Genomic DNA, 16234 nt, shown 5'->3' with positions numbered 1-16234 from the left:
GAGGGTATTGTTGTTGGGGGTGGTCGTACGCTGTTGACACTCGCATCAAAGGTGGATTCCATCAAGGATACTCTTGAAAATGATGAGCGGAAGGTAGGTAAATGAATGTTTGATGAAAAAAAAAAAAAGAGTTTGGTGTTTGGTTTGCACGTCTATTTTGTTTTTGTAATATCGGTCTTGATTCTGTTTTTGTGACTCATTTGCAGGTTGGAGCAGAGATTGTTAGGAGGGCTCTGAGCTATCCTCTTAACTTGATTGCCAAAAATGCAGGTGTCAATGGAAGTGTGGTCACTAAGAAGGTGCTTACACCATCAAACTGAATTAAGGTTGGCAAAACTTCTTGAAGCTTTTTAAATTCTGTTGCATTGAATGTGCCATTTTGAATGTTGTTCCCTTAATTTAATCCGTTGAATTTTCACCACTGACCATGTTTTTCTTAACCTTCCATTCATGGCTGTTGATTGGACCATCCAATCGGTAAGAAGTTTGGTCTATGCTTCATCAACAATGGGGCCAACACACTACAGGAAATTGCTCTTTTACCGCTGACATAATTCGTCGTTTTTTTTTAATCTTTTTTCGTCGGTAATGATTATTACCGACGAAATATGTTGTCGCTAAGATCGTCACAATAAGACCATGGCTAAAGGCTTTTCCCGATGAAATATGACTTCATCGGCAATGATAAAACAAATACCGACGACTAAAATCGTCGGCCAAACATGTTACTTTTGGTAGGAAAAAACAATATATTTCATCGGTAAACACAGCTTATACCGATGAATATCTTCGTCGGTAAAACTGTGGATAGACGACATTACCGACGAGTATGTTCGTCGGAAAAACAATAATACCGACGAGTATGTTCGTTGGCATAAGCCCGCTATTACCGACAAAATAATTCGTCGGTATATCTCATATATGGATCGTTGGTATAAATTTTTGTATTAATTTGTACCTACGAAATATTTCATTGATATAAGTTTTCAACCTACTATTACCAATGAAATATTTCGTCGGTAATAGTCTGTTTCTTCCTGGTTTCATTTATTTTCAAAATTCAGGAAAAAATTCCTGATATGCACCTGTAAATACACCTGTTACAATACATTTTCATCATATTCACATCCACATCCATTCAAACACAAACTACATCCATCCAAACACAAACCACATCCATCCATTGAAATTGCGGTAATGACCGCTCTAGTAGAAGTATGAATAGGTCAAAGTTAGAAGGGGGTGAATAGGACTTTATAAAATTTTATGATAGTTTAAAATCCTATCATCAATTTCTTGATCTAATGTAACAATTTATCAAAATATCTTTAACTTAACTCTAATGGCTTCCAAGCTAAATAGAGAATCCAATCAAAAGACTGTTCAATATCTAAATAATATATAAATTTAGTCTATGATGGATTGAATAAGTGACTGTGTGTGGAATGTGATACTTATCAGTTCTAAATAGTCATGTCATCATACATCATGTGAACATTCAAAGTAAACATAGAAAAGTAAAGTGCAAATAACAATCCCAAACACAGTCATGTATAGTGGTTCGGCTACTTGCCTACTCCACTCCCAGCGGACACACTCAACCCTTAAGTGTACCGGATTTCACTAGCGGAGGTTTCAAATCAGGTTTACCTCAAACCAGTACAACCTACACAAGGCTAACTCTAGGACCTTGTAACGCCGTGAATTTCGAGGGTCGAGCAAAGATCTACTCCCGAAATTCTGAGCATCACTTATGTCTTGTGGATGATATTCAGATTTCTTTCATGTTCATGAGTTAAGCATGCATGAGATTATACTAGACAACACATCATACTCCGGATTTAATTAAGTTAAGCAAGTGCGGAATTCTAAAACATGTCTGTACAAGTATGCAAATGTTTCATAAGGTTTCTTCCAGAGTATGAGTACGTAACCGAGTTCAATATATACATGTATCATTTCAAGATGAACAAAATGTGGAAATGTAAATGTGTCCAACTAAGCCCAGATGCCCCATTAATCCCTGCGTAACGGTGCATAGCCTAGATCGGCCCGTCCGAGAGTTGAAAGTTGGAGAATTCCTCCTCATCCAAAAAGTCTTACTCCGACACATAGACGTCGTCTATACCTGCATCTATATCAGAGTCTGGTTGGTGTTTTAAAATACCGTCCCAGAGTGGGAGTGAGTGATCAACTCAGTGGTTCTATAAGGCAAAAGTTACACATTTTATCAAGTCAATCAAAGTAGTAATGATAAAACAATCATAACAATTACTTCCTAACTACTATTTTTTAATGCAAGAATGGGGTGCAAGTAATGATGCATGCCCTCGCCTAACAATGCTCCCTCAACACGCAACTTCGACCGCTTATTTCGCATATGACAACACTTCCTCAACTGTGCAACTCCAACACCTTTTTACCACATCCTAACTAATGCAGTATGATGCATGGTCATGTTAGCCAAGTGATTAATTATGCTCATTCATACAGCAACTTTAAGAAGCTAGGGTACCTCCCTTTTTAATATTAACCCAAATCGAACATTTAGCATCGGACAACCACAGTGATCCTACTCCTATGTTCTGGATCCATATAGGTTCGTCACTCTTAGTTAAACACATACGATAGATAAGTTGCAAGATGTTGTGCTCGCAGTCACTACGGGGAGGCTCGTCACCCTAGCGTAGGCCGACAACACGAACACGGTGTCCCATACCACCATGCCCGACTCACGAGTCTTGAGGATCGTGGTACCATGGTTAAAGGTGGATATTTACATTGGTGAGGGGTACCTTAGATTCAAGCAGTCGCGCCCATACATGGTAAACACACAATAGGTCAATCGGTTCGTTAGGCAAGCTCGATTAGTACGGGCGCATGTTAACTTAATCGACATGGAGCACGTATGCATCCCTCGTGGCCTAGCCACTGTCGACAATTGTCATGCGACTCGGATTCATCGAGTTTACCTAAGGCGGCAAGACTAGTTCAGCCACCCAAACATGGACTTTTACCGATTGCCTGGGCTACGTTTGTAGCCTCAATTCTACTCAAATGCGGCTAACAACCACGTGTAATATTTATCTCAGCATTCAACAAACAATCCATGTGGATTTCTCATGTGGGCATTTCATCAAACATATAGACCATGCTAATACAACATGCATTTATCAATGGATTTCATAGAGGAAAATATACATACGCATAAAACAATGAAGAATCTTACCTTAATACTCGTAGTAAACACAATTCATCAACAATTTCTCATATAGGCAATTTATCAAACATATAGACTATGTTACTTACAACATATGTTTTATCAATTCTTTATACAGAGAGATCTACAGGCATATGACAATGATGAATCCTATATTAGTAATCATGGCAAGCACAAATTATTTTCAATTGCTCATTTAAACATTTCAACAAACACATAGATTACATCATTTACTTATTACAGTTCATAGGTGTATCTTATACAGAAATCGGCATATCTAAGACAATACGGTAGCAATCAAGGCAAGCATAAATCATTAGCTGACATGAAAGCACTGATAAACCGTAACCTAAGTGTTTATAGTCTGCACCTTTCGTTAGTACACTCGACTTGGACTCGGTCCAAATTCTACGTTTACAAAAATGGAACGTCGGGCATCTAAATGATGAAACTGGTTAGTTAGGTTGACGAAAAACTATATAGGAGTTCTACATCGATATTAGGGTTGGTATTTCTTACTCGAAATCGTAGCCGAAAGAGGTATGGTAGTGCAATGGGGCGGTGATTAGGCACGTGGACTCGTGGGAGAAGATTTCTGCAGCAATCTCCTAAAGTTCTCCTTCTCTCTTTCCTCTTTTCTCCTCTCTCTCCCTCTAGGGTTTGTGAAATTCGGATATGGGAGAGAGAGGGTGAAATGAGGGCTATTTATAGCCTCAGATGTGATGCAAATGGCCCCAGGACCACTTTATACATGGTTTATACTCTGTGGACGGTTGTTTCTGATGAACAGGGCTCATAAGGAGGCCCACTACTCATCTACGTCATAGGGTACACTCCCTGACAATGGATCCATGCTAGGACATGATTTCGGTGTGATCGGATAAGCCGATCGACCGTGGAGAACCTGTGTCAGATCAACGGTCATACGTGTCCAATCGAGGCCACGGTTATACGGATGTGTAGGGAAATTTTCTTTCCCCATGGGTGAAGTTTGGTCACAAACTAACGGTCCGAATTCTTCAACTTTGCATGAGAGTGAATGGGCCAATTCACTTAAGTTTCAGTTCGTTTTCTAAAGATATTCGCGTTTCTCACGCTCTTAACTCATGGCTCAAGTTGGACGTTTCTGGACAATATCTGGGCTTAATTCCCACAATGGTTGTCAAGTCTAGTAGGATGGACGTCGTGCTATAGTTTCCCGGTCATCGACCCCCGACGTATGGTCTAAGTTCGTTACAGAGTTTCAATGTACTCCCGAGAGCGACAAGCCCTTAGGATTTCTCTTAGGTCTTTAGGTGGCTTTGAGCCAGCGGTACTCTTAATTTTAGGCCTTTTCAAATGTGAAAATGGTGGCCCAAGCTTAATCCACCAAATACTTAACTAAATTCCATCTAAGTTATATAACTGGACGCAGTCCTTCGGTTGTTTTGCATGAGGTTGTACTCGGATCTTTGCGCGGATTTTTCTAGGACGGACCTACACAAGGTACCTAACATGTCTCCACGAGACACAAGTTTATGCCTCATACAGGAGCAAGGGTCAACACACAGCACTCCGGTTTTAGGTCACACAAGCCAAGGATTCACACAAGGAACCTAGAGTTTATGCCCTACACAAGAGCAAAGGTCAACACACAACACCTAGGTTTTAGGCCACACAGGCCAAAGACCTACACTAAGGACTTAAGTTTATGCTCACCAAGAGCAAGGGTCAACACACAGCACACACACGTTATAGAGAATGCTAGTGTATTATATTTATAGTGTGTCCTTTTAGTGTAAGTGTATGTGCACACTTCCCTATTCTAATGACTTATAGATAAATAGATGAGCCCCATTAAGCACGTTGATGAAGATCTCCTTATATGTTGATGAAGAATCTTCAGCTCCCTTGATCCGCAACACTTATGATGCTCCAATGTAAGGCGACGGGTTGGGTCAAGGTTACATTGGTAATTACTTTATTAAATGATTAATCATTAGAGTGACAGAGTAATATCATGATTTATGCATTCAACAGCTCAATGATTCGTCATTAAGGTGCTAATTGAAGAATCCTTAAATGTGAGAGTTCATTCACCAATCCACTCTATTGAATATCAATGATGAGGGTGGATTGAGGAATGAACTCCCTTGAGAGAAAAGGGCTTAGGGTAGGTGATCTGATTTAAAACACTCAAAAGCTCTATCTATTTTCTCTACACACAACCTAAGGCAAGCTCTCATTAAATAGGCAAAAAGTTCCAAAGGAAATAAAACGGTCTTATTTTTTACAAAGTTCAATATCATCGAGCAGACTTCGATATCATCGAGCGTATACTCTCGATAACATCAAATGGCCGCTCGATGACATAAACTTAATTTGTCAAACGCTTTTGAACCTTTTTGTCAATTAATCGATGATATCAAACATGCTTCGATGTCATCAGATTTCGAACTCCGATTTCATCGACCCATGGTTCGATTCCTCGACATTTAAAAACATAAGAGCAGGCTTGCCTTAGGAACTGATCAAGCATCGATATAATCAAGCATTCCTTGATATCATCTGGTTTTGAATATCGATGATATCGATACCAGTTTCAATTCATCGATCTTTTCGAGGAATTTTCCTACAAACTTGCTGGACAGTTTTGCGTCCCAATCAGATGACATCGACTTGGTCTTGATATGATCAATCTTTGAATATCGATATCATCGAGTGATTCTCGATACCTCGAACATTTAAAAGAATTTACCTGAAAGCTTGCTGGACGGATTTGTGTCCCAATCTGATATCATTGAAGGTCCATAGATATCATCGACTTCTGAAATTCGAAGATATCGAGGCTCTCTTCGAAATATCGAAAATCACATGATTTTCCTTAATCTGCTTATTGGACACAAACTGACCAGATGTCAATTTTATTGAGCCGTTTCAATGAACTCGAGATTTGAAAGTCGATGATATCGATCCTGTCATCGATTCATCGATAATTCAGCCCAAGCTTCATTTTGGTTGCTGGACATCTGAAGTCTTCATTTCAATAACATCAAGTGAGTATCGAGGACCTTGATAACAGAGTCCGATTTCATCAAAGCACTTATAGATAAATCGACAATGGCTGAAAACATAAAGATTTTCCTGATTTTGCAAAACAGTTTTCACACCTTAAACCTTATGTTGTTCTAACCATTGTTAAGGATTTTATATACCTGGTGTTTTGGGACATGGGATGTGAGGCTAAGTTTACCTTTAACAAGTTCGGGGCACACATCTAGTTGAGGCAATCGCTTGAATGATCTTCCTATGGGGCTCACTTGTCTTGCTGACTCAACTCTCACGCTAATTGACAAACCAGGGCACTTTCATCCATACACAATCCTATCCACATCCACATACAACTCACATTCATCCACGCACAAATATATATAAGTTTAACATTCGTATATAAAATAAATCATAAATAAAATAAAATAAAAACCTATCCACATCCACATACAACCCACATTCATCCATACATAAATACATATAAGTTTAACATTCGTATATAAAATTAAAAAAAAATAATCACGAAGATGAAGGCGGAGGTGGTGGGGCATCGGTGGCAAAGCGTGCAGCAAGAGCCTGAAACATCTCCTGCATTCATTGCTCATGCTCCACCCGCATCTCCTCGATCCTCCTCTCCTGCTCCTCCCGTCGCCTCTCCTCCTCCTCCCTACGCCTCTGCTCCTCCCTCTACCTCTCCAGCTGCTCTTCGATCTTATCGATGGCGACCCGTAGCTATTGAACCTCTCTCTCTCTGCGATATTAGCTCGGCGTAGGGCGCTATACCCAACGACGGATCGGCTGGAGGCAGCTCTAGCGGGTGTCATGAGCTTGGCACCATGGCCAAGCCCACGCACATATCCAGAACGGGTGCCAAGCACCTCGCTCAGGATATCTGGCTCACTCCACTGACTACCATCTGGAGTGGGCAGACTGCATATGGTGTCCATCGTCGCCTGTAATGAAAACATATGAATTTTCATAACGAATGACATTATTATAATTTAATGCAATTAAATTTTACAATGTAAGGATTTTTACCCAATTCTCGCTGGCTCTAGGATGAACCCAAGATCCCGTCGCCTACCAACAGTGAGTCCCTTTGTAGAGGTCTACTGGCCCAGGCTCCTGGCCCGCGACGGAATCTCGCTGCGCAATTGAAAAGACAATAGAGTTAATATAAATGCATGGAAAGAATATATCAACTTAATAATCACCAGTAATTTCTTACTATGTCGTAACGATGTCGTACAAATGACTTTGAACCAGCTACGTGGTTCACTTGTGACTTTTCCCTATTCACAGAATTTATTCTGCTCCTCTTCTGAACACATTATTCATAATACATTATTATTAATTGCAAATTTAATTGTTACCTTAAGGAGCACAACATAACTATTCTTAATATTAAGAGGTTCTTATGCTATAAAACTAAGCATGGCTGCAATTCAAAATTTCAAAGATAGCAAAGGTATGTTGTTATAATTAAGAGGCATGCTCAAGTGATACTGGTACCTCAGTAACTTAACCTGCTACCAGGCAAATACCTAATCTGGTAATAGGAAAATGTGGGGCCCATGTGATATATGCAGGTTATTCAACCAGTCCATGAGACTCATTGCCTCATAATACCCCCAGGTACCAAAAATCAGCCCCATCTAACGCTCGGGTGGGCCACGACACAGGGAACAATGTGAGAGAGGACACCCACCCTCAATTTTCACAGGGACCATAGGAATTGCAAAAAAGCGTGAGTTTTGGCCTGCCCCTTCATCTAGGCTAAACATATGGCTGTAACAGCCTAGATTCCATATAAACAACATGGTGGGCCTTTGTGTGAGTCAAGGGGGGCGTGGATTGGATACTGACAAGGTCAGTAGCCAAATGGCTACTGAAGTGACGTCACCAAGCTCTGTGGACCCCACCATGATGCATGTGTTGTATCCATACCGTCCAACCATTTTTAGAGATCGTTTTATGACATTACAAAGAGAATGAGATAGATCTAAAGCTCAAGAGGAACCCACCATAGAAAATAGTGGGGACAGTGACATCCACCGTTCAAAACTTCTTAGGAGCTACGGTAGTTTCCAATCAAGCTGATATTTTTGTTTTCGCTTCATCTATCTCTATGTTAACTTATGAATAGGTTGGATCTTAAAAATACATCACGGTGGGCCCTATAAATGTTTCAATGGTGGGTGTGACTGCTCCCACGGTTTTCTGTGGTGGGTCCACTTGAAATTTAGATCTATCTCATTCTCTTTGTAATGCCATAAAACAATCTCTACAAATAGTTGGACGGTACGGATACAACACATGCATCATGGTGGGGTCCACAGAGCTTGGTGACGTCACATCAGCAGCAATTTGGCTACTGACCTCGTCAATATCCAATCCGCGCCCAGTCAAGGGTGGACGTTCCTTATAACTTGCAGCCTGCGGCGATCAGCCTGATATTTGGGATCAATGAACATGCTTGATGCATCTAATGGATGGGTGGGATTTCATTCATGCATCACATGGGCCCCAGATCTGACCGGTACGACTATAGCTTATGGTGGTACTAGTAACACTGGAACATGTCCCTGTCGTTAGCCTCAATGTCGTCTCATGGTAAACCAGAGGTAATAATCTATTGCCTTATTATTAAATGGAAAGTGACTTTTATTGGTAATACAAAAGAAATAAGATACCTCGATTGGCAACTTTGGAATACTGAGCTCTTGAAAGGAGTTGACCTGGTAAAAAGGTTCACATTGCACATCCAGGGAAGACCTTGCAATATTGCCTTGATCGAGAAACTTCCTGAAAATAATGCCTGATTCTTTATCACACTGGACAGCAGAGAAAAATGAATTACAAAGACCCCTCTTCTTGGTTAGACTGCATTGCTCAGAAAGGAACTCTACAGCTTGTTCTTTCTGGACACTGGTTTCTTGAAATTTAGGAGAACCACGCTGACTTTTGCATGTAGCTGGAGGAATTTTTAGAGAATGGTCATTCAGAAGTTCAAAGATTATCTTCTGAATCACAGAACGCTTGTGAGAAGCCTGGCAAGGTGGAAACCAGTCCACGTTGAGCTGTCAAGAAGAACCCATTGCATATACATAAGCCGAATTGGCATTATCTTTTAGCTTGGAAAAAAAGTATGCTTGAATATTGAATCTTTGCTATGCTGCCACTGGACACCTCAAACAAGCAAAACTCAAGATGCAGAATTTCATTTTATTTTATTGAGAAGATAACTGATTCATTAAGGCCAACAAAATGAAAGCAAACATAACTCGAGACCAGTGTTTTAAATATCGATGATATCAGCCGATATATCCCACGATATATCTTGTATCCCACCTGTGCGATATGAAATGCATAGGTAGTGCCGATATATCCCACTTATTCAATCCGGTGAGTATTTTTTAATTTTGACCCTTTTTAAAAAAAAAAAAAAAAAAATGTAAATCACGTTAAATCAATGTTAAATGGTTACAAATCTATGATTCCTCATGTTTTCCATGAAAAATCATGGATTTGGAGTTTTGATTTCGAGATTTGGGAGAGACGGGGCAAGTTGCGGAAAATTGGAAAAAATCAAAATTTCTCACAAATCAGTTGCGATCTTTGTATCCAAACAAAAAATCAAACATGTAACCTGATCTAGTGATTCTACTTTTGCTTTTGAATGTATTGCTTGAGTTTCCATACATGTCTTCTTACGTTTATAAATTATATGAATAGATTTTAAATATACTTGCATCAGTTCAGTTGGACAGTGCATGTATTAAGATCCCATACAAAGAAAACCCCTATTATATGCATTTTTGTTGTAATGTTTTGATTTCTAAGTGTGAATTGATGTCTTTTTCAACAATTCTTGAAGTTTCCTTGAAAAATTCGACCAATTTCCCAATGTTCCTTATGTTTCCCAACAATGGCAATGCATTACGTGATACAACTGATATATCCCATGTGATAACCTATATGTATCCGTATCCCAAGGGTGCAATACATTACGCAATAACGATATTTAAAACATTGCTCAAGACCAACAGCAGAGGTGACCATCTTGTCACCCTGCACTAAACAGGCGCATGAAAAAAAAAAAAAATGTTGTAAAAGCCTCAAAAAAGAACAAAAAATAATAAAAATAAATAAATAAATAAAGAAAGAAAGAATGAAAAAAATGCAAGAATGAAAAAGCCTAAGGGCTCGTTTGGCAGCATGGAATTGAACCCCTATGGAATCAAGTGGATTTGGAATTAAAGCTTTGAGGTGAGAGTTCAAAAAGAGCTCTTTTGGAGGATTTGGATTCCTCTCAAATACAAATCCCTCCAATTCCTAGCTACCAAACGCCCAAACAAAAAGCAAAACCCCACAAATCCCTCCAATTCCACGCTGCCAAATGAACCCTATGGGAAAGGCATGCTTGCTCAAAGACAGAGCTAGCTAAATACAATAGAATCTCAATCCCCAAGTATCACTTCAAAGGACCACCATAGGGATTCCAGAAACACCATGGCCCAATTGAGAACCATGGAAGTAATACGCCATTTGATGGGGTATTACGCCAACACCATGAAGTAATATGCCATTTGAATATCTTGGAATTCCTCTTTCCATATGCCCCACAAAATAGCACAAGGGACCATCTTTCAAGTCATTTTTTTGCACCTCGGGGAGTGGAGGACCTAGTCCCCCAGTCTTTAGTAACATTTGACTTTGAGGTGCTTGTCACCTAGCCGACTCTAAAAATTTGAAAAAGTGAGCCCAAACCTGCCAATGAAGGAAGAGATGGTTCACAAACTCCTCTCTCTTTTATGCATGAGGCACATGTTCAACATTGATCATATTCATTTTCTTTAGATTGCCAACCCTAGGAATTCTCTTCTTTACCATCATCTCAACAAACACTTGGATCCTAGGATGAATAGGGAGCTTTCACACATAAGGACCCTTGTATGATAATTGCCAACATCACCCAATTTCGAGAGGATGGATTTGGATGAGAAGTTACCATTTGCCAACCACTTCTAAACCTTCATATCATCATCATCCCCTTCTATGCTCACCTTCTTGAGAGCAGTGTTCGATGTATCAATATCATTACAAGTTTCGTTGGCCAGAGATATGGAAACAATATTGATATCGCCGATAATATCGCTGATAACCGGAAATGCAGGGAAACATGGGGGAAACGGTGTAATTTTCAGCAAAACTTTAGGCGATGTTAAAATGTACATATTTGCATATTTAGAAATTAAAAAAATTGCAAAAAGAATGCATACATAACAAGTTTCTATTTAATTAGGCCTTAAAAGCATGTGTTGTTGTAAGAAATCAGTCCGACCATCCCATCAGGACTCTTTAACCATCTAAACATCCATAGATATTGCAAAATATTAACAACACATGATATTTACCAAGAAATCATCAACACTTGGAAAGGAAATGAAAGATTGTGGTCTCAATATCGCGCATGTTACGATATTGATAATATCAAGATATTATCGATATCATCAATGAAAAATTGAACACTACATACAACCATGTGCCCATGAAAAAATTTTGAAATAATTTTTTTTTCTAATAAACAAAATTTTGATGATATTGTTGTCGATGTTATTGAAATATCGTTAATACACTTATGATATAGGCATTACCTAGAATTTACAGTAAAAAATATTGGGGATACATTGGCGATATTGATGCATTGGTAATATAAGTGACATCTAAAATTTACATAGTTGAAAATATTGGCGATTACATTAGCAATATTGATAACTTGGCAATACTTAGCATCACATTGCTAATACCTGGAAATTTTTATACTACCAGCGTCATCGGTATCGCTACCAGTGTAATTGGTATCGCTGAGCTGGAGATAAAGATAATATCGGAGATATTCGATAATATCGGAGATAATTCGAACACTACTTGAGAGCATACAATATTGATGCACACTCGCTTGATTCTTCATCTTTAAGGTTCCTTTCGAGTGTTATATTCCACACTATAGAACCTCTCAAAGAGCGGTAGCACTCCGCCACCTTTGCCTCCTTGTTCATGGCGAGAGCAAACAAAGAGGGAAAAGATCTTGCTAAAGGGGTGTCCCCAATCCATATCCCTCCAAACAGTATTTTAAATACATTATACTATGCAATATAACTTAGCCTTAATGCTATGTAGCACATGAAAATAGCTTAAGTTTGCATGTAGCCTACGCTACATAGCTTACATTACAAGATATTTTTCAATAAAACAAAAATCAATAAACATTTTCAATGATTTGACATATTTTTCGATTTTCAATAAAAATTACTTAATCTTTTCAGCAACTTTAGTAGGACAATATAACTAACAATATTAAAATAGTTCTTTTCACATTCTTTGTGGTTAATTTTGGCACTATTTTTCCCAATATTTTAGATTGTGTTTGGTTGCACTAGATATCACGAAATTCATTATTATTTAGTTTAATTTGGTGCAATTGTTCATGAAATTTCATGATATTTGGTGCAACTAAGGGCAACTTAATTAAAAATCTAGAAGTACCATGTAGCTTACACCTCATGCTTTAGAGTACCAAACGCTATGTTACATGCATTTCACCATTTAAAACACTACGTCCAAATGCATATCGTATTGCGCCTTCCGACCACAAAACACATTCCTTTTTTAAACAAGCCACCAACTTCCCCCAGGTTTAAAAACTCCTCCATTCAGGATTTCCTCCTGACTCCATTGTTGGCCCTCCAAACTTATGACACTCAATTAGAAGATGATACCCACAACCACAAGAACTACCCCCCCTCCTCCCTCTCCCCATTCTTCCAAGCAATGACATCACTCCATAAAGCTTCTAGATCCTCTAATGGGGACATCAGAGGACCTACTTGGGTGTACTAGAGAAGGAAGCGACCACCCCACATCAGTGCAACTTTCTTTGTGGATGGGAGACGAGTTCCAATTAGGGCTCGCTGGGCCATTTTGAAGACCCCACATGCATTGGACTTGCATCAGGAAGACTCCACTTTGGGATGATGCATGTGGGCTACTTAGGAAACCATTTTAGTCATAAGATTTTTATTTTACGTTGATTCAACCATTGGATCTTGTCGATTAGGCCATCGGGCCATCAAATCTTCCAGATCTGAGCCCCTTGGACTCTGATCTTGCTTGTTTTACGTTTTTTGTTATTTTTAGGATTTATTTGATGGATGACATTGATAATAAGTGTTTTAATTTTTAATTTTTATTTTTGGATAATGGGTCATTTCACTTAAGTGAGTGGCATAGTTGTAATTATTCTGAATTTTTAATTATAAGAGCACAGCGGGGGTGGACCTCCGACCCTAGTGGAGTTATTGAGCAGGAAAAAAAGGAGAGAAGCTCTATTGTGTGAAGGAATTTTCCTCCTTGTATTTTAGGGTTTGTGAGAAATCCCCCCTTCCAATTGAATTGTGGAAGGTTTAAGGCTTGTTTGGTGGTGGATTCCCCAAGGTGCATCATTCCGCTTTCTCTTCTTCCAAAGGTATTATTCTTCTTCTCGTCTTCCTCCTTCCCCCTTCCATTACAACCTTATAAACCCATCAAAACCCTACTCAATCCTCCCTATCTTTCTTCCCTTTACCTAGCCACATGTGGACTCACACGTGCACATGCACACACGCACATGCGTCCGTACGGGCAGTCACGTGTGGGCCCCTTGTTTGGTGTTTTTCCTCTTTTGATTTCACTTCAAACCTCCCTAATCCCTAGATAAACACCATTCCTAAATCTCCATACATGAATACAAAAGTCTAATGAAATTTTGATTTGAATTTTTTTTTTTTTTTTTTGTTTTTGTGAAACTTTCCCCAAACCAGAATTTTGCTTGCATCATTATCTATCCACATGGATGTTGCACTACCCACGCTAGATTGGACGTCCCTACTTCTAAGTGGATCACTCTTGAATTATTTTATATTTCCATGCACCGCGTATGTGATAACCTAGGATCTTCGTGTTATAAATCTAAATTTCCAATTTTTTTATGTGGATATGCTTGATTTTACATGTTGATTGCTGAAATTAATGTGTAACTGATCTCTCATCTTGCACCCTAGGATAGTTTCCAACATCCTACATCATCCTCCCCATACCTCCACCAACAACTTCCAAGCAACACCCAATTTTTTTTCCCTTAGCCTTCCCAAATAAAGGCCACCTCCTGGTTTTGGCTTTTGGACATCTTTCCAATGCAAAGGTGGAATTTGTGACCCTCCACCCTACCTTTTGACAAGAAGTCCCTTTGGATTTTTTTAATCGTCTTGGTACTCCCACCGACATGTTAAACATGGATAGGAAGTAGACTAGGAGGTTAGAAATGGCTAAGATTATGAGCGTTATTCTAGCTCGAAGAATAAATATAAGGCTTTCCATTTTGCTAATCTCTTTTCAATCTTCTCCACAACCAGGTCCTAGAAAGTTGCAATGTTAGCATTCCCCCTATAGGAGCACAAGATACATCACTGGAAGGTTCTCCACCTTACAACCCAAGACCTCTACAAAAGAGGCCATTAACCCACCTTCCATGGCTACCCCTATCACCACACTTTTTCTAATATTAACTCTTAGGCCCAAAACCACTTTAATAAAAAAATTTATTGATTTATCGAAGTCTCACATAATATGAGCATATCATTAACCAATTGCAGGTGAGAAACAATCATCTCCGGTCTTCCAACCTCATTAGCATACTCAGTCCTTCCATCATGATTGTGAAGGAGGGGGGTTTCAACAAATCCCCTTACCTCAGTCCTCTCAAACTAGAAATGAAGCTTGAGAGGGAACCATTCACCAAGATAGAGAATGAAGCACTAATGCATTCTTTGATACATTTCATCCATAGTAAACCAAACCCCATCCATTTGAGAGCATAGGCCTTTTCCATGCCCACTTTGTATAGTAAACCAACCTCCCCACTCCTCTTTCCAGAATCAATAACTTCATTTGCTACTAAAATACCGTCCAATATCTGTCTCTTCTTCACAAAGGCTCCTTGGATGGGGATGCAATTGACTCTTGCACCTCTCTTATTCTTAAGGACAATGTCTTAGCCAAGATCTTGTAGACTCCCCTCAACAAACTTATAAGATTAAAGTCTTCATGGTCAACACATCCTCAATCTTTGGAATAAGGGTAATAAAAGATGAATTTAAACCATCGCTCAGGATAGCCCTATCATCACGGTCCTTCATTAAACACATAACTTTCTCTTTTATAGTTTCCTAGCTTTCTTGGATGAAATCAAGGAGAAGCCATACAGACCTAGGGCATTGTTTGCATCCATCTCCCAAACCACTTTCCTAACATTGCCTTTGAAATCTCTCTCAAGCCGACTTGTGGTTCATTAAAACTCTTGAAAACTAGGCCATCCAATCTTAGCCTTATGCGATCTTCTTTTGCATAGAGGCATTTACAAAGTCAATAATTACTTCAATACATGTGGGATCCACCCACAAAATTTATTTGGTTCCTCCCTCGCCACCCATTTGTGATCTTATGTAAGAAAGAGGTATTTTTATCTCTTTAAACCAAATTGCTCTGGACTTTTGTCTCGAAATAGCTTCTTCTTTAGCTTCGATTGCCAGATAAGATGATACAAGGGCTTCTTCCTCCAATTGTCTTTGATCATATAAGACACCACTCTCTTCTTCTCTATCAACAACACTAATCTTGCCTAACAACTCCTCTTTCCTTAGCCTATCAGCTCCAATTTAGATTTGCTCCACTCCTTCAACTTAATCTTAACGAATTGAAGTTTCTTAAATAATTTATATATCCAGCCCACCCCTCTATTGCACATCCATTCCACCACTATGCCACCATCTTCCTAAACCTTTTCATCTCCCTAAACCTTTTTGCTTTACCCACAGTTTTAGAATTGAAAAGTTATTGGCTCACATAGAATACCCCTCGACTCGGTATGTAGATGGGAACAAGTAG

General features: G+C 39.2%; 1 pseudogene; it reads right to left on the bottom strand.

Annotated features, from left to right (window-relative positions):
- Positions 1-8847: 8847 nt before the first annotated feature.
- Positions 8848-16234, bottom strand: part of LOC131246009 (probable ubiquitin-like-specific protease 2B) — a 29322-nt pseudogene continuing 21935 nt past the window's right edge.

The sequence above is a fragment of the Magnolia sinica genome, chromosome 1 (assembly GCF_029962835.1).
Source record: "Magnolia sinica isolate HGM2019 chromosome 1, MsV1, whole genome shotgun sequence".
NCBI classification, from domain to species: domain Eukaryota; kingdom Viridiplantae; phylum Streptophyta; class Magnoliopsida; order Magnoliales; family Magnoliaceae; genus Magnolia; species Magnolia sinica.
This window is presented reverse-complemented; position numbering and strand designations above follow the sequence as displayed.